Genomic DNA, 22,566 nt, shown 5'->3' with positions numbered 1-22,566 from the left:
GTTCCAGTACAACTTCGTAATCATCCAAGCTTTTCAATAGTTCAGATTGCTCTCTTTCACATTCACTTCAACAATTTGTTATAAAATACAGTTTCTTCCTCTTTACTTTCCTTGGCTCTTTCCAAACAGGGGTCACTCGGTCTAGGCGCAGTTGTCGGACCACACGGTCCACCCATTACTTGTGACGCGGCCGATAACCCCTGGCACTGCGTTATGTATTCTTCAGGCTTTCTTGCCAACACAGGTTTTCTCTCTCTGAACCTGTCATTAGTCAACACTCGATTCCGATTCTCCTTGGCAGTCGGTTGGCTTTGCCGCAACGTGTTTTCCACACCTTCTGTATCTTTGGGCTCACACTTGTTTCAGAATCTTCTTGGCAGTCTTTTGGCTTTGCCACAACTTGCATCTCCCCCCAACTTACTCTGTGGTGTTCACCCCTTTTCCACCACCTTGCTTTCACATTATTCATAAGTAATCCTCACTTGCTTTTCAATGTATGTATGTATGTGTGTGTATATATATATTTCTGATGTTTGTTAATCTGCTTAGAATCACATGCTGTGCATAGGTCCGACATCCAGTGGTCACTGCGGAGTATTGCATTTTGTTTTTCGTAGTCGAAAAGGGGACGTCGACAAGGCGTGTCTGAAACACTATCCCTATAGTGACGTGCGTTGTACCCACAATCCCTCACGCGTCGAGGTCCCTCAGATTGTTTTTTTCCGCCCAGCTTCTGGTCGCCTTCACGCGGAGCTCCTCGAGAGACATTGCAACTCCTCGACCTTTGGTCGTTTTTTCTCTAATATTAATAATCCCTCCCTCGACGCAGTTGTAAGCTGTTCTCCGCCGAAAAGAATCTTCGACGGAGGGTCGAGCGGAAGAAATCCTTCGGCGCTGCCGAACACGTGGCCTGGCCTCGCAGGCCATATACAGTGGGGAGAGTGGGGTCGTGGGACATCTCTGGGTCTTTTCTGAGAATGCCTTTCCCTTTCCCCTTCCTTTCCCTTGGGGTGTTTATCGCGATTTATTGCCTCGGCTATGGAGAGGACACCGTTTAGGTTTTGCCCACTTTGTAAAGGCAAATTCACTTGGAAGGACAAGCACTCACGGTGTAACCGCTGCTTGCCCCTCGATCACAAGGAGGAAAGGTGCGCGGCTTGTCGGCTTCTTAAGCCTAAAACTCTAAAAGACCGAAGGGTTAAAAGGTGGGCGGCCTACGCGATGTCGAAGGCCGAAGGTTCACCCGCCGCTGCTACCACCGACAGTGACGAGGAACGCGATAACACGACCTCCGCTACGGAAGTCGAAACCCCCTCTAAGGAGCGCTTACGCGCTTCGTCGTCTGTCCCCGGCCCCGACGGGCTCGGCTCATGCCCTGCTTATGGGGATGAACACCCCGGCGACACAGACGCACACAAAGATCCACATAAACACACAACCCACGGCTCTTCTTCGACGAAGTCGAAAAGACCTTCGGCGCCCAAGGAGACGCAGGTTCCACCGGCGGCCTCCTCGGACCGTTCGGGTTCGAAGCCCCTCTCGCAACCGCAGCCGCGACCTGCGACTGGGCTTTCGGCAAACAAGGGCGCTGCCACCAAACCATCGGCCGGTGCGCATCAACTGAAAGCGCAGACCGCCGTAGAGCGTTCGATACCCATAGCGTCGAAAACTCAAGCTTCCGCCGACAAACGAGTCGCCGACAAGCGAGTCGCCGATAGCTTAGCAAGGATCGCTGTAGCCGACGCCCAAAAGCGTACGCCGAAGATTACATCGAGCGTTACGCATAAGTTAAAGGATACGCCGAAAAAGCCCGAAGGGAAGCAGGGACTACCCCCTTCAGTCAGGGAGTCTCCCGACACACCTGAAGGTTTTTCGGAGGGCGACGGGACACTTTCCTCGACGCTTTGGGAGAGGTCGAGCCATTTCGAGTTAGATAACCCTATGTTTCCCCCGCCAGACCGCTCTGGGGTACCCCATGAAACAATGGAAAGACTCCACCTCTGTATGGAGAGGATGGAAAGGTTCATGAGCACCCAGGCCTCTCAAACTCACAAGAGGACCAGAGAAGGGCCTCAGGAGGACCCCAGGGCCAAAAATCCGAGGCTAGTCGATCCCCAGCTGGACACAGCCTCAGACTTCCAAGATGTATATGACCTCACTGGGGAGGAACAAGACTTCGAGGAAGAAGATGATTTCATGGACAATGAAGAACAGAACCAGGAGGAATGTCTGGAAGACAGAACAGACATTATAGAAGAAGGCTTCGGGGTTAACCCAGAAGAGGGACCTTCACACCCCTGGCAATCACCATCAGTGTATTCCGACACTGATGTCCTAAACCTAACTCCTCCGGACAATTCTCCAGTTAGGAACACGTCTCCAATTGACGATCAGCCCACGTTCAATGCACTGTTGCGCAAAGCAGCAGCGCATTTCGAACTCTACACCGGGGAACTCTCTCCAGAATTGGACTTTGTAGAAAGAGTGATTAAAGAAAAACCCCCGGTCAGCCAGACCATTCCACTCCTCGCTTCAGTGAAGAGAAGGATCATACCTTCGCTGTCCACTCCCGCAATGATCAGAGGGGTCAATCCACGGATTGAAAAACTTTTCACTCCTTCACCCTCAGACCCCCTCTACATTAGGGGACATTCCATTCCGGATTCCCTAGTGGTATCTAATACTAGAAAGAGGGCAGGGGTACCACTTTCCACCAGTGAGGCACCCCCTGACAAGGAGGGCAAGAGGCTATATGCCCTTGCAAAAAGAGTTACTTCCTCGGCTGCCTTCTCAGCAAGAATTGCCAACAACAATTCCTTGCTTGCAAGGTACGCAGACGCGTAGTGGGCCAAACTGCGAAAAGACGCCGAGGAAGCACCGGAGCCTTTACGTACGCGCCTACTGTCAACTATTGGCGAAGGAACCCAAGTGAACCAGAGCATTGTTAAAAACTCTCTGGACGCGGCAGAAACAGCAGGACGTTCCTTGGTACAAGGAATACTCCTAAAGCGCCATGTATGGCTGCGCAACTCAGGCTTTAAACCAGAGACACAGGCGTCTTTGATAAATAAACCTGTCGAGGACGCTAACCTCTTCGGAAAAGCTGTAGATGAAGCCCTAGAGATGGCTAAAAAAGAGTTCGACACTATCAAGACTCTTGACCAAATCTCTAAGCCCACTACCAGGCGCGGCTATGGCAACAAACGCTTTTCTCGTGGCCAACGCCAACAACAACAACAAAATCAACATCAGCAATACCCTGCCACCAATTACCAAACCAATAGTGGGCAGTACAGCCAAAGAGGCCAACGCCGGGGCAAAGGGAGGGGTCGGGGATCCACCCTCAGAGGCTCCCAAGCCCCCAACAACTCCAAGTGACGCGAAGATTCGCGTCCCCTCCCATGCAACACCGGTCGGGGGCCGGATAACATCCTTTCTTCCTGCATGGGAGGAGACCGTTGGGTACTGTCCACCGTAGCCCACGGATACTGTATCGAATTCAACAGTTCCCCATCCTACAGACCCCCGAGGGGACGTCGCATGACACCGGAACATCTTGCCATCCTTCTCCAAGAAGTACAACAACTGCTGGAAAAAGGAGCCATAGAGGTCGTGCCTCTATCTCAGGTAACGGAAGGTATTTATTCAGTGTACTTCCTTGTACCCAAAAAGGATCTAACCATGCGCCCTGTATTAGATCTGCGCCCAGCGAACAAGTTTATCAAACCCCAAAAGTTTCGTATGGTAACCTTACAGGAAGTAATCCCACTGCTTTCTCAGGGAGATTACATGACAACATTGGACATGAAAGATGCATACTTTCATATTTTAATGTTGCCAGCGCACAGAAAATACCTCAGGTTCATGATAGAGGGCAAACACTACCAGTTCAAAGTGCTACCCTTCGGCATAGCATCAGCACCAAGGGTATTCACGAAGGTGCTGGCAGTGGCAGCGGCCCACCTGCGCAGGTTGTCCATCCCAGTTTACCCTTACCTCGACGACTGGCTCATAACAGGGGATTCTTACGAAACATGCTTCTCCAATACCCAAAAGACAGTAGACCTTTTGTTCCAGTTGGGCTTCTCCATCAACGAAAAGAAGTCCAGTTTAGACCCCAGTCAAATCAAGCAATTCCTAGGGGCTCTAATTCAAACAAAGGACGGCCTCGTCTTCCCCTCCAAAGAGAGGGTCCAAAACATGCTGTTTCAAATCCCTCAATATGTAACCGGTCGAGAGGTGACGGTACGCAAAGCAATGCGCTTGCTAGGAATGATGGCGTCGTGTATTTATTTGGTACCTCACGCGTGCCTGCGCATGCGCCCAATGCAAGAGTGGCTCAACAGCCAGTGGTGTCAGGCCAGCGGACTATGGGAGGATCTAGTTGTGGTCTCGCAGGCCTTAGTTCTCTCGCTACGGTGGTGGACAAAGGAAAACATGGAAAAAGGGAAACCCTTTGCCACACCCGCGGCGGAAGCCACTCTAACCACAGACGCATCCCTCACAGGATGGGGGGCGCACCTATCCCATCAGACTGCTCACGGAGTGTGGACTCCGAACGTAGCATCCAAACACATAAATCTACTGGAGCTACTAGCTGTGTTCAAGGCGCTAAGAGCCTTCCAGGAACACCTACAAGGCAAAACAGTAATGGTCCTTACAGACAGCACCACAGCCATGTACTACATCAACAAGCAAGGGGGCACCCACTCTCCAGGCCTGTCCAAGCTGGCCCAGAATATATGGAAGTGGGCTCTCAAACAGGACATGTTCCTACTATCACTACATGTACCCGGGGAACTCAATCTGCTAGCAGACAGTCTCAGCAGAAATTTCCCCCTGCCCAAAGAGTACGAATGGCGCCTGCACGAAGACATCGTCTTCGACGTCTTCACACAATGGGGATTCCCAGAAATAGACCTGTTCGCAACCCTGGAAAACTCACAATGCCTAAGTTACGCCTCCAGGTACCCCCAGAACCAATCCAAAGGGAACGGTCTGTCGATGCAATGGTCAGGGAAATTTGTTTACGCTTTTCCCCCGACTCCCCTTCTCAACAAAGTGGTGCACAAGATGCACCAGGAACAAGTGACCATGATACTAGTGGCCCCATTGTGGGCACGACAACCATGGTTCGCTCACTTGATGGAGATGTCTCTATCCCCCCCAGTAAAACTCCCCTGCCCGTACAACATGCTGTCTCAGGACAAAGGCAGGACTCTGCATCCATGCCCCCAGAACATGAACTTAGCAGCTTGGCTCCTGAGATCATAGAGTTCGGACATCTACAACTCCCGCAAAGATGCATGGACATCCTCAGGGAAGCCCGAAAACCGAACACTCGCCACTGCTATTCTAGCAAGTGGAAAAGATTTGTCATCTGGTGCAGGAGTAAAAGCATCAACCCTATTGACTGCTCTCCCACACATGTGGTCCTATACCTGACCCACCTATTGGATTCAGGTCTAGTGTTTAACTCCATTAAAGTCCACCTAGCTGCACTTTCTGCATACACCACTTCCCAACTCAAAGTGTCGTGGTGGAGGATCCCTGTTATAAAGGCCTTCATGGAGGGAGTAAAGAGGATACACCCCCCGATAGCTGACCCAGCTCCCGGATGGGACCTTAATGTGGTACTTACCAGACTCATGGGCTCTCCATTCGAACCCATGCACAAAGCATCTCTTAAACACCTCACGCTTAAGACTGCTTTTTTAATAGCTATCACCTCCATCAGGAGAGTAAGTGAACTTCAGGCTCTTTCTATTCTAGACCCCTTCGTTACAGTTCACAAAGATAAAGTGGTTCTACGCACTCACCCTAGATTTGCTCCGAAATTTATTTCTAAATTCCACGTAAACCAATCTATAGAACTACCAACGTTCTTTCAAAATCCTTCCAATTTGGGAGAAAGGACTCTGCACACACTAGATGTACGCAGAGCGGTCATGTTCTACATGGAAAGAACCAGACCACTGAGGAAGACTAATCAGTTCTTCGTCTCGGTGGCAGCAGGAAGAGAAGGAGATGCAGTTTCAAAATCCACTATTTCTAGATGGATTGTTCAATGCATCACTCTCTGCTATACTCTTGCTAAGAGAGAACTGCCCTTTAGGCCAAGAGCACACTCTACTCGAGGCACGGGGGCATCCATAGCATTCATTGCAAATGTTCCCCTTGAGTCCATCTGCAAAGCGGCTACCTGGAGTTCTGTGCACACCTTTACAAAACACTACTGTCTAGATACACACTCTAGATCTGACTCCCAGGTGGGACAGGCAGTATTACGACACCTTTTCTCTACTGTTCCTTCTCATAACCCACCGCCAACTCCGGGTACTGCTCGCTAGTCTATGCACAGCATGTGATTCTAAGCAGATTAACAAACATCAGAAGAGAATGCATTACTTACCGTAAAAGCATTTCTGATGATTGTATCTGCTTAGATTCACATGCGCCCGCCCTTCCTCCCCGCTTGGATGGAAGGAACATAGACTTCCTTTATATATCTCTCTCTTTTCTGTACTCACTCACGTCTAGAAGGCTCCCTCAGGGCAGAAAAATACAAACAGAGGGACCTCGACGCGTGAGGGATTGTGGGTACAACGCACGTCACTATAGGGATAGTGTTTCAGACACGCCTTGTCGACGTCCCCTTTTCGACTACGAAAAACAAAATGCAATACTCCGCAGTGACCACTGGATGTCGGACCTATGCACAGCATGTGAATCTAAGCAGATACAATCATCAGAAATGCTTTTACGGTAAGTAATGCATTCTCATATATATTCAGTAAAAAAAACTTTGTTAAAGGATCGTTCCGGGACTTTTTTTTTATTGTCCCTACGGTTCGGCCATGTGTTTTTAAGCATAACTCGGTAGATCGTAGAAAACTTTCCTATGGACCTTACCCGACTTTTCGTCCATTAACGCACTCGAAATCAGCCGCCATTTTCTGATAATCCTATCATTTCCCCCCATCGTCCTGGCTCACCTGCGTTTGCGGCACTAAATCAAATCCCCCGCCCCTGAAACAGACTTTATCAAAACATTCATATTCCCCGCCTCTATCCGTGACGTGACTGTGCTGCGTAGGCAAACGCGCCCAGGCGTCTTCTACGCGACTCCACACAGAACCCGGAAACCAACACAGATTAGCTCACAACACAGCGCGCCACAATTCGCAATATGAAACTGTACTTTTAAATCAAACCACAAGATTGTAAATTTGGTAAAGTACATTTATTTGACATCAAATGTTTAGAGAATATTCAGCGATTTGCATTTTTATTTGCTCAGGTTCCAAAAGGTTCGTTTTGAGGCACGCAATGTTCCTTTGCTGTACACAGGGTCTTAGATCATCTCACAATACAGCGCCACAATTCGGAATATGAAACTGTGGTTTAAAAGCAAACTGCAAGATTGTACATTTGGCAAAGTACATTTATTGGACATCAAATGTTTAGAGAATATTCAGCGATTTTCATTTTTATTTGCTCTCGATCCAAAATAGTTCGTCTTGAGGCAAGCGATGTTCGTGTGCAGTAAACAGGGTGTTGGTTAACGGTAAAATAAGCTCTTCGGTCGCACTGATAATCGCATGGCTGTTCCAACAACGAGGCACTAGGCCACCACAACGGTCTGTATGTTGCATCTAGCCGTTAGTACCGCGTAAGGGTATACTTGTACTTGGCGATCGTCCCATAAAATGGTCAGGGTGGTAACGTTGTTCACGCGGAGAAGCAACTGGCGGTTAAAAAAGCCGTCCGCCGGTGTCTGGTACTCGTGACACATGCAGTAATGCATGATGTACCTGTTTGAAAAACATAAACAATGAAATTAGTCTCACCATCAGATCTTTATTAAAATTATTCATTTTATATATTCGGTCGGGAAATTATTTCATAGCTAGGACAGTGCAACTGGGTTTTAAACGTCAAGGGGGGGCTGTAGGATACTGAGACAGTCCATCAGTGCAGGGGTTGACAGGGAGTGCAGGTGGAGAGTGGAAGGGCCCAGGACCGAGATCGCAGACAGTGGACCAGTTGTAGCAGGGGAGAGGGAGAGAGAAAGCAGAAGCAAAGGTTTTGAGGTGCTTCCGTAAAAGTAGACGGTTCTCCCCAAGATAGTGCGCGGTACAAAACAATATGCCACATAGAACGAACAAGTACAATTTAACCCGTCTTTAAAGCTACTGTATAGTAATTAAATTGCGGTATAAACTCATCTAAAGAGTTACTTACATTATATTTGCATTTTCCATTGTGTCTGTGCGTAGGGCAGCCCCGAAATACCACTCCTTCTATGCCGACGTTATTTCTTCTAATGAACGAACATGAAATGGCTTTCGTTTCTGAAATTATATTCATTATCGTTTCTTACGTGGTCCCGGCCTGTCAAGGTCAAAATACAATAGAACCTTATACTGAGTCGTGGGCCATTCTGGCACCCGAGAAAAAATCAAAGCAGCTGACCTTCACTTTGAACGAGCACACATTCCTAGTTAGCTACATTCAGTGTAAGGCATTCTCACAGGACTTGAAATGTACACTCCATCTTTGCATTTTGTCTGCGTGCTTTGCAGCCCCACAGAACCATAAATACGGAGACATTCTATATTTTTTGAAAAATGATTTATATTACTGTTTGGTTTAATTTAATGCGCAAATGAACAAGGTTGGATAGATACACATATTCAATGGGCCTGCGACATGAGGAGACTCGAGAGAACAGACAATCAAATTACAATCATTTAAACCGTGATGTGTATTTCTCAATGAGTTCTTCTTTAGGTGGACATGGAACAGAGGCAATGTTGGGTGGCAATGCAGTTGTCCCCTGCACAGGTTCGTTCACAACTCCATTTATGTGCCTATCTAGGACGTCAACAATAAGTTTCTCAATAAACTCATATTGCATATCCTCAAACACTGGTTTGATCACCCATTGTTTACTTCTTTTAGTGAAGGCCTTATTGTAGCGAAGCGTCCCTAAAGTTCCGGTCGTCCTACTTTGTTGACGGCCAACATTATGGTTATGTGCCAAGACCGCTAAAAGAGTCCGATTTATCATGCCCTCCATGCCAAAATGCAATCGTTTTGACCTGTACGTTAGGCACATATTGTGAAACACCTCCAAATCTCCTGTGTGGCAGAATTCCGTGAGTCCCCTCAAAGCTTTTGTTATAGTTTTATCAAATACAATCTTTTCAATGGCTTTGTGAGTGGGTGATGAAGGAATCAACCACTTCTTCTTCCGTGCCTCCTCTGTGGACAAATGGCCATGTTCACAATTGTGGAAATGTTGGTTTGTAGTCCAGTGGTGAACGTTGCTACAGTGTAACATTACTGACCGCCATTTTTCCAGTACAATTTCCAACGACCCTCCACATGTTTTTGAGCTCCACCAAAGATGGTTGCTGATTGACTTGGACCACTGTGAAATACCTTGCAATTCTTTTTTTTTACCTGCAGCCGACAATTTTTTATTGATTGATTTTGCAAGATGCCAAACGTCAAATTGGTGATTTAATTTATATTTTTGTACTGTTCTCTCATTGTCTTGGCAATTGAAACGTGTCTGTCCGTGGCTATCAGGTCGATCACCATTCCCCGCGATTGTAGTTCTTGCAATGATGCTACATAGCCAACTTTCTCCATGGCCACTGAGGATGTACTTTGTGACACCTGCACGACCACCGAACTCACAATTTTCTTACTTTCCATGTCCTGAAAGTGGTAGGTGCAGTACTTGGCTGAAAATCCTGGGCTGTCGCACTGTCCATCACCGGCTAGCCTGAACCGTTTGCCCGCGAATGTACTATCAATAGACATTTTTTCCATTCTCCAAGCTTCGCTAATGGCTGGAAATAGATAATCGGTTTGGTATTTGTAGAACTGAGTTTTCGCAATGAAATGGATTCCCACAAACTGAAAGAAAGACTCTAATTTTTTAAAACTTGAACCACTAAAAAGTGCAGCCGCTGCACAAAGTAGATTGCCTGCTGGCAGTTGTCCCAGCATAGGTTGTGCAGACCATGAGAAAGGATGATATTTTGTACAGGTGGCATGTATTTTAAGGTTAGTGCCTCGAATTGCACGAGTCACATTAATGAATGGCTCCCCACATACTTCCCCACCAACCGAATGCCCACATTTCATCCGAATAATAATATCAATCAAACAACTATCGAATACAATGAATTTGGCCTCTTTCCTTATACTGTCACTCTGCATCCCAGCTGGTTCGGCCTGTAACGTTGAGGACATGTCACTCACATGAAAGGTAGAATCTCTGATATCGTCTTCCGCTATGTTCAGTGATATTGATGGTGTTTCATTGTCGTCCACTTCATTCTCTTCCATTGCAACATCTGTTCCTTCTCCGGAGATGGGTGAATAAAACAATTTCTTCAACTTTCTCGCGGTCTTAGTTTTTGCGGGTGTGGATTCTGTGAATTGATCTCCGACTGCATCCGAACTACCAGGAGGACATTCACTATCAATGGCTGGTGGTGGTATAGCTCCGTTGTCAATCACTTCATATTCTTCCCATTGGCACGATGCATCTCCAGTCTCAAGTCCCTGCCAAAAGGTTTGACAAGCAACATCTCTCGTTCGCTTCACTGTCTGTGTAGATCTAGTTCGTACACCCACTCGCAACTAGAGGACAGATTGGAAAAGGGATGTTCAGTTTAAACACAACTTACAGTATTGAACTATTAACAGTGAAAAACAACATAATATAGTGACCAGGACACTAACCTTCTTTTGCTTTCTTTTCTTTGAAACTTTCTTGCCTCGAACTTCAACATCAGGACGCTGTTGCTCCGACTCGTGTGTGCATGTCTCCACTTCCTCTTGCGCTGCAACGACTATATTTTCATGATAAGCCCATCCATCACGCACTGACGCTCCATCGACTCCCTGAAACATAGAACTTTCATTAGTATGTATAATAATATCGAAAACACAAAATGTACTTGGGGAACAATACCCACGTACATCTCAATAGCAAAACACGAATGAACGCTTTGTGTAGAACATTCAAACGACAATTATTCACGCATTGTTGATCTAGTTAGATGGAACTGTCAAGATCCATACCTCGGGCTCCTCATAGACTTCCGTTGATGATATTATTGAAGATGATGCTTCAGTGACTCCCTGAAACACAGTAATTGCATTAGTATGGTTTTCTATTTTGATAAAAAGAACAGAAACTTTGTGCAGGCGTGAACGGCTCATCTAAATAGACCTGCACAAATGATCAGTTGTCTAAAATAAATAATGGATATGTAAATATGATTCGATTTGCTCGATCGTTGGAAGTGTCACCACCCAGAGATCTGCATCAACTACTAGGGGTGATGTTCTTGTAGAAGAAGCTCCGTCATCTCCCTGAAACATAGTACTTGCGTTAATAAAGAAGGAAGTATAGCGGATGTAATCACGTCATATGATTTCGCTTGATCGAACTGTCAGTATCCATACCTCGAAATGCATAAGAACATCAAGGGACGATGTAACTGCGGTGCACACTTCTGCAAGCTGTTGGGCCGACCCGTAACTGCACGCTCCCCCTTCTTCTTGGACTAATGCTCCATCGACTCCCTGAAACATAGGACTTTCATTAGTAATGAACACAATATTGAAAAAAGAAGACACATAGGAGGGCGACGACAGAAGGACATATCAATGGCTAAAAACGAAAGAAACATTGTGTGTAACAATCACGCTACAAGAATGCAAGATCTGATGATCTCCATCGATGGAACTGTCCTGAAACGTACCTCGAGCATCTGAGTGACATCAACGGTAGTCGTCAATACGTTGGACTCCTCAGCATCTCCCTGAAAGACAGTACTTGCATTATTTTGGATAACAATAATTATAACTGAAAACAAAGACTAGAGGACGAGTACAAGGGTGTACCATTAGGTAAAATAATTACACGATAAATTAAAACAATTGATTTACATGCCTAAAACAAGTCAGTGGCAGAATAGCCAAGTAAGATTACCCGATAGGCGCTTGAAGTGGCTGATGACTGCAATAACGACACAGATGGAGAATCTTCCGCCTTCATATTGAGTGGATACATAAATGGGGAAATTATTGTTAGCTAATGCTACACACTACAGCAAGGCTGAGAGATAAATACGTAAACTTGACTCACCAGTGGAGGGATGTGGACGAATAGAGTGGGAATAGCGGTTGACAGCAATTTTCGCCTCGCTCGCGGTGTGTTCTTCTTTATTAGCAATGATGTGGAGTACATGTCAGAGCTAAAGTGCCTGCTGCAGATGCGGTATCGATCACCCCTCTTGTCCGCAAAGACTTCTAGGACTCTACTTTCAAGCTCAGACGGTGGATATCCGCAATATCGGACCCATTCTCTTATCTGATCTATTGTCTTAGGGAAAACATGCATTATAGTACCTTCAGATTTATTATGGGTCTTCGAAGGGCAACCGCCAATGGAACAGGCAGGCATTGTGGAAAGTTCTGAAAAGTAAAGATCAACAATTCTCTATGAATACCAATGTGTTAAAAAATTAAATGACACATAAAAGGCTCAATGCAAGGTTCGTTTTGGTTCTTGGAACTATACACGTTATTCACATGCAGATAAGTATTTGAATAACTTTAAAAAAAATAGAAAAATAATTTGACTAAACTCAGAACATGTGACTAGTTCCTTGCATGTACTGTCTTGAACGAAAAGAAATTGGACGCAAAATGATTATGGTACATGGCCTTACCTTGACGAACAAACAGTTAGATTCCGGGATCAGAGTAGTTTCTTGTCGTAGAACAGGGAGCAGTTCACAGGTTGCAAACTGACGAGTTTCCTCGAAGTGGTCACGGAAGTTCACAGAGACGAAGAGCAGATAACCAGCACCTTCACGGGTTGACTAGCAAAGCGCAAAGAAGTTCTCATTAGAAATATGAAGTGGGTTATAAAGAATTCGAAACAGGGGTGTGTTTGTGAATGAATGACGTGTATATGTCGTGGCATTATGCGGTTTGCAGGGGGCCGTCCAGCGTGAGGGGGGATGCTTGGCAGGAGACACGGGGTCTGGAGGTAGACATGAGAACAACAACCCATGCTCTATAGACCACTTTGAAGTGTACATGGTCTTTGGCACCTCTTGGCCTTTATCGCTCCCTGACAGCTCCACTTGCCAGCACAAGTACCCCCGTGCGAACTGCCTTTGATAAGGCGGGGGGTGGATTGGGGCGGTGGTCGTGCAGACAAGACACAGGAAGACTCGTGAATGGAGACACACTTATGTGGATTGCAGGGGGCCGTCCAGCGTGAGGGGGATGCTTGGCAGGAGACACGGGGTCTGGAGGTAGACATGGGAACAACAACCCATGCTCTATAGACCACTTTGAAGTGTACATGGTCTTTGGCACCTCTTGGCCTTTATCGCTCCCTGACAGCTCCACTTGCCAGCACAAGTACCCCCGTGCGAACTGCCTTTGATAAGGCGGGGGGTGGATTGGGGCGGTGGTCGTGCAGACAAGACACAGGAAGACTCGTGAATGGAGACACACTTATGTGGATTGCAGGGGGCCGTCCAGCGTGAGGGGGATGCTTGCCAGGAGACACGGGGTCTGGAGGTAGACATGGGAACAACAACCCATGCTCTATAGACCACTTTGAAGTGTACATGGTCTTTGGCACCTCTTGGCCTTTATCGCTCCCTGACAGCTCCACTTGCCAGCACAAGTACCCCCGTGCGAACTGCCTTTGATAAGGCGGGGGGTGGATTGGGGCGGTGGTCGTGCAGACAAGACTCGTTTGCCGCAGGGCCTCACCAAGGAGAGGCCATCTAACTGCATGTAAGAGGCAGGCTGCAGGATCTAGTGCATGGAAGGCAGGGGGGTGAGTTTATAAATACCTCACCCTCCCAGGAGAATATATGGGTGCAGTTCACCCTGGAGACCCTGGATGCCTAGGCAGTTAGTCAGCAGCAGGCAGGAAGACTATTCAATGGAGACACACTAGATTCATTTAAAAAATCAAAACAACCATTGTTAAAATATATGTTGGGTTTTATTTTAGATCTTAATTTCAATTGAACATAAATAATAAACATTACACATTGTAAAGTTGCGGTTGCAGCACATCCAGGGAAAATCCGCGGTATTGTCCACTGTCGCTGGGGAAATGTTGTCTAATGGCAAGTACCGCACAGGCAGGTATTACTCTCCGAACGCGGTGTCCGAGCCTCCCGTGAAGCCACCAAGTGAAGCAACGATAGGCCAGCAGCCTGTACCACCTGTGAAAATGAAAGATGCAAACTGTATTAAAATGACAACTTTCTTATCACTGTCGATTCAGGTAAAAAATGTCATTCTGCTTTGAAAAAAATTCTATCTAGAAAATGCACAACATGGAACCAATTTACATGCATTCGAATGATGAGACGACCATGAAATAGTAGTGGCATCACTGACATCACAACCAGAGTATACTTACTCGTTACTCTGATTACGCGGACGAACAGTGCCGCAAAGTTTGTGCATAAGCACCATCATCATCCTCAACACGGTCCGTGAGAGGCAGGCTTCCCTGAACTCTGGCAGCTCGGTGATGCATTGCGGACTTGGCTCGCCTTCCGAAATGTAGGCCAGGCATCCCGAGTTTTCTCGGCAGCAGCAGTTCTCCTCCTCAGTTGGCATTAGCTTGCACCGATTGCACGTGCACCAGGTGGAGACGCCGTCCATGCGACATGGTCCAGGCTCTTCATCCGTTGACTGGTCCTCCCAACTGCCGTCCGAATCCCCATCGTTTTCGCGTGCTTGCCTTTCCAGTAGTTCTTCCTCGGTGTACTCGGGCTCGTACATATACGGCATTATTGTAGCCATTGTGTGGTAAAGAAAGTAAAATAATTTACAGAGATGGTACAGGTGTTCACAAGGCCGAGAAGCGGCGAAGGTAGCTGACCAGAGCACAGAAACGAGTCACAGAATACTCAAAGTAACACAGAGAGAGTAATGGAATCGAAAATCTGCTGCTGTGTGTTGTGAAACGGTGTGTTTATACTTATTGAGGAAAGAGGCGTCCTGCCATTTCCATGGCGACACGTCATTAGCTGAGGCGCAGCGATTGTTGACACGAAACGTGCTTTGGCGTTGGGAAATGGGCGGTACGCGTCTGCTGATGTCAGGCTCAGGGGCGGGGGATTTGATTTAGTGCCGCAAAAGCAGGTGAGCCAGGGCGATGGGGGGAAATGATAGGATTATCAGAAAATGGCGGCTGATTTCGAGTGCGTTAATGGACGAAAAGTCGGGTAAGGTCCATAGGAAAGTTTTCTATGATCTACCGAGTTATGCTTAAAAACACATGGCCGAACCGTAGGGACAATAAAAAAAAAAGTCCCGGAACTATCCTTTAAAGGGACCTTATGGTTCAAAGTAAAACCGAAAAACCCCTGAAATTCGCCATTTATGGTAAGCCAAGCAACCATAACTCGCGCCACCACCGTGCACTGCTAAGACTAACACCCAGGACATCAAAGATGACATCACAAATGTCATTGATGACATCACTGATGACATCACATGTGCATTTACCTTTCATGAAAAGTCTGTACAAGGGATTCTTATTGTAATGTTAATAAAAGTGTCAAGGATCATTGGAATAAATATCAAGTGCTAATTAGTGCATTAAGCAATGCATTGATATAAATAGCATTCTATTATGAAGTTCCATCCAGTATACTAAGGTACTCATGTAGAAACATAGGCATTGTGTGCAGCATACATGATGGAGGTGCAATATTCATAAGCTTGCCACTTTGAATAGTGAAATGATAACGGTTTTCTTATTAGAGTTTTGCGTACTGTGAAACATGTGATAAGTAGGTAATAAAACCTACTTGCATTATTATAGACAAAACACAAAGAGAAAAGAACACATACAAATATGGGTATATACAGGGAAAGTGAATTAAGTAAAAAAGCAGTAGTAGTAGCAGAAACAATTCATAACCTAACTGATTATCTTCATGCAGAGAAATGATTACTCTGTTTCAAAGCTGTTATTTACCCTATGTATATGTATCACATGATGTGACAGGACCCTAAGGAAAGTAGTGTGAGTACAATGTATACAAATATGAGCATATACAGGGAAAGTACAGTAATAAAAAAACAGATCTATCAGAAAGTGCTGATGACTCTACTGATTATCTTCATGCACAGAAAGGATTGCTTTCTTTCAAGCTTGTGTCTTCCCATATGTATATATTTCATATGATATGACTGGACCATAAGGGAATTACTGTAAGAACATACTTTTGGGATAAGTGTACAAATATAGTAAGTTTTCAATTTTTAGGCCCTGACTGTTACTGAAGAAAACCATGTGGCCTAGATATGTTAGGAAAAAAGGGGGAGCCAGACATGTGATGTCATCAATGACATTTGTGATGTCATCTTTGATGTCCTGGGTGTTAGTCTTAGCAGTGTACGGTGGTGGCGCGAGTTATGGTTGCTTAGCTTACCATAACTGGCGAATTTCAGGGGGTTTTCGGTTTTACTTTGAACCATAACGTCCCTTTAACAAAGTTTTTTCAATGAATTTCATAGGTTTTTTTATTAGTGCAACTTAACCATAAAGTCACTTTAATACATTCTTTTTTACTGAATTTCATAGTTTATTAGTGCAACGTAACCATAATGTCCTTTTCAATGGAGGAAGATCACTAGCATCCTAGGTTCTCAAAGTGGGAACCCGGGGTGGTAAAAAAAAATATTTTTCTTCCCAAACCAGGACACCGCAGGCAGGCGTCCCGGTGTAGGAAGGAAAATCTTTTACCAAGATGGATACCAGGGAAAGGGAAGGCAGGGTGTATAAAGAGAACACAACAGGGAATCAGCAGGGGGTCGGGAAGACCAGGAGAGAGACACGGGGCATGAGTGGGGGGGTAACACGAGGGAGACATGGGGCATGAGCAGGGGGTGGAAAGAAGGGAGACATGGGGCATGAACGGGAAAGAAGGGAGACACGGGGCATGAGCAGGGGATGGGGGTGAACAGGGGAGACACGAGCCATGAGCAGGGGGAAAAGGAGGGAGACGGACACGGAGCATGAGCCGGGTTGGGGGTGAACAGGAGAGACGCGGGGCATGAGCGGGGGTAGGGCAAGGTGGGGCCCCCGCCCCGTGTCTGCCCTGTTCCAACAGAGCAGACACGGGGCATGTGCGGGGGTGGGGGTGAACAGGGGAGACACAAGCCATGAGCGGGGGGTGGAGGGGGGAGAAGGGAGATACGGGGCATGAGCGGGGGTGGGGGGGAGAAGGGAGATACGGGGCATGAGCGTGGAGTGGGGGGGAAAAGGAAGACACAGGGCATGAGCGGGGGTGGGGGGGGAAGAAGGGAGACACGGGGCATTAGCAGGGGGGTGGGGGAACAAGAGGTCAACAAGGGGCATCATAGGAGGGGGTGACAAGAGGAAGACATGGGGCATGAGCACAGGGGGTGGGAGGGAACAGGAGGAAGACATGGGGCATGAGCACAGGGGGTGGGAGGGAACAGGAGGAAGACACGGGGCATGAACAGGGGGTGGGGGCAACAGGAGAGAGACACGGGGCATGAGCGGGTGGTGGGGAGAACAGGAGACACACGGGGCATGAGCGGATGGTGGGGGGGAACAGAAGACAGACAGAGGGCATGAACGGGGGGTGGGGGGCAACAGGAGAGAGACACTGGGCACGAGCGGGGGGATATGTGGGGGGGTACAGGAGCGAGACACGGAGCAGGACATTTCGGGGCGGCCGGTTCGTCGCGGCACGGTGCGACAGGCCGCGCTGAATTGGCCGCACATAAATGTCCTGCGAGTTCTTCATGCAGGCACAGTAGCCGGGCCCACAAAGGTGGGGGCTGTGCTGCTCGGAGCAGTCTGCTCCGAGCGGCACAGCCCCCACCCTCATGAGCCCGGCAGATCAATTCTGCTCTGTGCGCCGCACACCAGTGCACATCGCCTGCTGTTTAGGGAAACGTTCAGTGCAGTGCACTGAAAGTGCGAGTTTCAACTTCATCCCACACTATTTTAAAATGAAACCGCTCTAGAACAGTTTAATTTTAAAATAGTGTGGGGTGAAGTTGAAACTCGCATTTTCAGTGCACTGCACTGAACGTTTCCCTAAACAGCAGGCGATGTGCACTGGTGTGCGGCGCGCCAAAACATCCAGTCACCAAACCAGCGACGCCGAAACGGGGTGTACCGACGGGGCATGAGCAGGTGGGGGGAACAGGAGCAGACACGGGGCATGAGCGGGGGGTGGGCAGGAGGGCTAGAGACACGGGCATGAGTGGGGGGTGGGCGGGAGGGGTAGGGACACGGGGCATGAGCGGAAGGTGGGCGGGAGGGTTAGCATGAGCGGGGGTGGGGGGAGGGGAGAGACACACGGGGCATGAGCAGGGGGGCGGGTGGGAGGGAGGGGAGAGACACACGGGGCATGAGCGGGGGGTGGGAGGAACAGGAGACAGACACGGGCATGAGCGGGGGTGGTAGACTTACTGTGCAGGCGGCAGATCCCGCTCCTGCTGACCTGACAAAGCCTCTCATGCGAGGAACAAAGATGGCGGGCGTCTCTGAAGCCACGACACACTGCACGCTTTCACCGCATCCAATGAGAGAGCACGTCAGATGTCCGCGGACATCACGCAAGCTGCTTGCCCAATCACCGACCTGTCCACGGAGCGAACAGGGAAGTGTCTGCGAAGCGAACACAGATATCACTAATTTTTTTTAACCTACTTTTTGGTCATTTTTTTAAAAACTACTGCACGGATTTTCACCAAATTTGCAAAAGCACGCTTTCGGGACCAAGCCGCTGCTCCTGGTCCAAATTTGGTGAAAATCCGTCCAGCGGTTTGGGCTGTAGGCGTAAGCAAAAAAATGTTCCCATTCAGTCTATGGGGAAAAACAAAAGTTTTGGGACCCCACCCCCCTATAACTCACCCCCCCCCCCCCCCCCCGGGACGAATCCTCACCAAACTTAGCAAAAAAATTCAGAGTGGGCCATATACTTTTTTTGCAAAGTTTGGTGAGGGTTCGTCCACAGGGCGAGGTCCAGCCATGTCCTGTGTAGGCGATTTCGGGAGATGGTTGATTTTGCGATTTTTCAATAATATGTAGTTATGACACAATAAAACATACGCAAGGCTATAGCATACCCCCATGTGCTTGTCAGCTAGAGACCCGAGCAACATGGAAGGTACCAGTAGTTTGTACACAAGTGCTCATCACTTATTTTTCGAATGCTCATCACTCATGGTATTTTTTTCATATGCTTTTCATATCTTTCCTTTTAGTTCGGTATTCAATAATAGTATTGTACTCTTAAAAGTACTGATAACACTTGGCAGCTTGTTCGGCATTTAAAAAAACCTCTATTCATTTTCCAAAACCAACTAAACTAGTTTTTCAGTTTGTTTTGCATTTACATGTGCCTGCTTCCAGCACCTGGAGCGCCCCGGCATGAGTGTTCCATTCTTTACACTCACCGGTATGTGGCCACTCCTCCGGGCGTCTTGTTTCTCTGCTTTCTGGCTTCTTTTCGCTCTGCTTGTGCTTCTTGGGAGGCCCAGTGAGCAGCGCTCGCCGTCGTCCTCCCTTGCTGCTGCGGCAATCTGGAGACTTCAGTGTTCCACAGCTCTGGCTGTGGAACTGCAGGGTGTCGTGACTCTCTCTCAGCCCGCTCAGACCCCGACGTCTCTTCCACCCTTCTGCTGCACACAGCATCTTTCCCACCTGCCCCTCTCCAACCTGCTCCACGTCTGCCAGCCATGTACAGGCGGGTTTCTCTCTCTGTTCCCCTGGTGGTCTCATTTTATGCACCTGGTGCCTGTTAACTGGTTGCAGGTTCAAGTCCTTTACTTCAGTTGCCTGACCATAGTTCTAAGCCTATTAGCTGGAAATGTTTGGATATTGCAGTGATACGCCTCCACAGTCCTCTTCCTCATCTCAGTACCAAAGTGATGTGACTGAATTGAAGTGTGCATAACTCCGAGTTGCCGCCTCCTTGTCCCATTCTTAAAGGGAAATGGCTGTGGGACATTTTGTGTGCAAGAAAGAGGTAAAGACCGAATGCAAGGATGTATTACTCGGTTGTTTCTTCCTTTTCTTGGTTTGTGTGTGTGTGTGTGTGTGTGTGTGTGTAAGGGGTCCTCCTAGTTCATCTATTCCTTGTCCCAGTAGAATAATGGCATTTCTGAGGGCCCTTTTTGAAAGGAAGGAAGGGTTGACAACCTATAAAGCTGCTGGGATGGAAGGTTCATTGGGAAAAGGGATCACCTAAGGTCATCCGCTCCCTAAGTCTCTGCCACCCAGGTGATCCTCCCTCGAATATCCACCTCCAGGGTCAGGATCCAAGAGCGATGGCCTTTCCCTGGCCACCTGAGCAGAGAATGTTGGGGGTGAGGGTGGCGTGGGGCCACCCTCAGATTCCTCAAAGAGGCATAATCCTGGGGGGGGGGACGGCATAAAACAAGAAACCGCATAGCTCAGTTCATGTTGATACTAGCGAAATGACAGGTTGCCATTGCTTGGAAGAGGCCCCAGGGGCCTGTCCGTGGTTCACTGTGGAGTGAGGAGGATATCCGCAGGTGGGGGGGGGGAGCGGGGGTTGGCAGAGTTGGATATTTTACAGGGAGTCAAGGATCCCAAGCTGGAAGAAGGGGTGAAGTTGGATTGGGGCCAGCTGTAGATCGACTTTGCCACCGCAAACTTGAAACCCCCTTGAGACGGGGGGGTGGGGGGCGGGGTGGACAAAAATGAGAAAATAATAAAACCGTCATTGGGTTGGTGACATGTTCTGAGCGGGAGTAGAGGCAGTGGTGAGTGGGGCTTAGGGGAGTGGGAGGGAGTATAGGCACCCTGGGAATGCTTGGAGGGGCGGGAGTAGGGTTGATATGCTGTTGGACGGCAGCTATTCTTTACTGCGTGATGTTGCCAATTGCTGCACGTATCGAATTTTGGTTTCTATGTACACTGAAAACTCGAATAAACAAATGTTTTTTTTAAAAAAAGAAAACTTCAAACAATAGTGGGTAAAAGCGCCTTGAAACACTTGTGTACAGGCGCGTTATAAATGCCATATATATCAATGATTTGCTTCAAAATCTTACCTGAAGTCATGCTAATAAAAGGGTACATTAATCTTCATACAGTTAGAAGGAAAGACTATTAATGATACACTTGGAAGGATATGGCAAGAGGGCATACACATAGGATTAGAGATGGGATACAGGTTGGAGGAGGAAAAGGCGAAGCTAGACATAATAAATGTATTGGTGGATCCACAGCCATGCTGCCGTTATAACGAAAATCCTGTGTTTCACAGGGTGGCATCTTTCATGACTGTACTATTGCATACCTGGATCTATATCAGTAATTCCCTAATGCTTACTGTGAGAGGAAGCAAGGGTGTACCCTTTTCTTTCCCTAGACTCGAATTCACATGGTATAAACAAAGGTGATGCCGGCTCACTATTTACTTGGATTCAAAACACTTTTCCTTCACTGGCCTCTTCCATTCTTCATGGTATTTTAATAATTGTTGTTCTAATTGCTGCCTTTGAAAATATCGTTTTTCTTATTTGCTGCTTTCTGCCATGCTAGAGAGGTGACACTTGCCCACAGAGGCCAGACTGCTGCCACTTGAAATAGTGAGGTCTCAAATTATGGAGGATGCCATAAATGATCCCTCCAATGAACAGGAAATGATAGATCTATTTGGTCAAATGTCCAACACTGATTGGGCTGAATTTTTGAATCCGAACCTTTTAGGCCCACAATCTCTCTAGGAACAACATCTTGTCATTAGCAATCCCTGTGCCTCTCCACCCTATCCTTATGCCGCCCATATACCAGAGTATCCAACCCTGCTCCCTGTGGTCTAAGCCCTGTTCAGGGATGACCAAATGGGGGGGTTGATGTGGCAGGATTGCTATGTTATGCAGGATTATTGCTATGTTATGCAGGATTTTTATGCTATATTAGGCTCTCTCTCATACATTTAGGCCTCCGATCTTTCGTCTGCTTCCTTCTCCATGCGGCACCCCGGACAGGGCCACACACCCCCTCCTAGTATAGAGGACACGTCGGACCTTCTCTTACGCTTATTCTCTAAAAGTATAGCATTAGCCCCATATATGGGAGATAACAGGGTTTCTGCGAATGCTGCTTATCCATAATACAACACGATGTTCCCGCAGGGCTGCGTCACAAGTGAGATGTCGACAGTTTTTGCCAAATGTCTGCAATATCGTGGCAAGAACCCCCCCCCCCCCCCAACCCCTTCCCCCCTCCCCCATTGTGAAAGTACTGGAACATATTAGTGTTTGTCTGATATGCTACATAACCGGCACTCAAAAGGGTTGGTTTGTAGAGAGCTCCCTGTGGCGACTGCCTGAACACTTGTCCTGCTGATCACTTTGTATGCTGTGTATTTGCGATCTAATGGAAGAAGCTTGATTTACCACCAATCTGTGTCTTATCTCCTTATTTGCTGCAAACTGAAGCTGGCCGCGGAGGGGTGGAAG

At 47.6% G+C, this 22,566-nt stretch overlaps 1 protein-coding gene across 1 annotated transcript in view; it reads left to right on the top strand.

Annotated features, from left to right (window-relative positions):
- RAB21 (RAB21, member RAS oncogene family) overlaps nt 1–22,566 on the top strand; it is a 368,664-nt gene that overhangs the window by 288,670 nt on the left and 57,428 nt on the right. The gene's annotated exons all lie outside the window — the stretch shown is intronic.

Source organism: Ambystoma mexicanum, chromosome 12, assembly GCF_040938575.1.
Source record: "Ambystoma mexicanum isolate Mex_15411 chromosome 12, UKY_AmexF1_1, whole genome shotgun sequence".
Taxonomy (NCBI): Eukaryota; Metazoa; Chordata; class Amphibia; order Caudata; family Ambystomatidae; genus Ambystoma; species Ambystoma mexicanum.
This window is presented reverse-complemented; position numbering and strand designations above follow the sequence as displayed.